Source organism: Egretta garzetta, unplaced genomic scaffold (assembly GCF_000687185.1).
Source record: "Egretta garzetta isolate BGI_Z169 unplaced genomic scaffold, ASM68718v1 scaffold729, whole genome shotgun sequence".
Taxonomy (NCBI): Eukaryota; Metazoa; Chordata; class Aves; order Pelecaniformes; family Ardeidae; genus Egretta; species Egretta garzetta.
The window spans coordinates 188,042-188,449 of NW_009260761.1; positions in this window are offsets into that span (position 1 = coordinate 188,042).

Consider the following 408-nt stretch of genomic DNA (forward strand, 5'->3'; position numbering starts at 1 on the left):
CAAGCCGTGGGGCTTGGACAAGAGCGAAGCATACTGGCTTGCTCTCCTGTCCCACCAGGACCAGCCAAACTGGAATACCCCAGAACAGAGCCCTTGGCTTTAGATAAACGCCAGGGCTGCAGTCTTCCAGGTGGCTAAACTGTCATGTGCCTCTGGCAGAGGTCAAGAGAACGCGAGGCCAGCCCGGGCAGTTGTATCTAAGGCACCTGAAATGGAAGGGAACATGATTAAGCTGATTAAATGAGTCATGCCTACATGAGCCTGTGGTGCCGAGGTAGGCAGAAAAGCCCGCCCCTACCTCTCTGAGCTGCAGATAGCGGCATCTGGCAAAAGGCTGCTTATTATAGGTACCAAGATGCTGGTAGCTGTGCTGTTTCCTAGAGAAAGGGTGGCATTCCAGCTTCACCG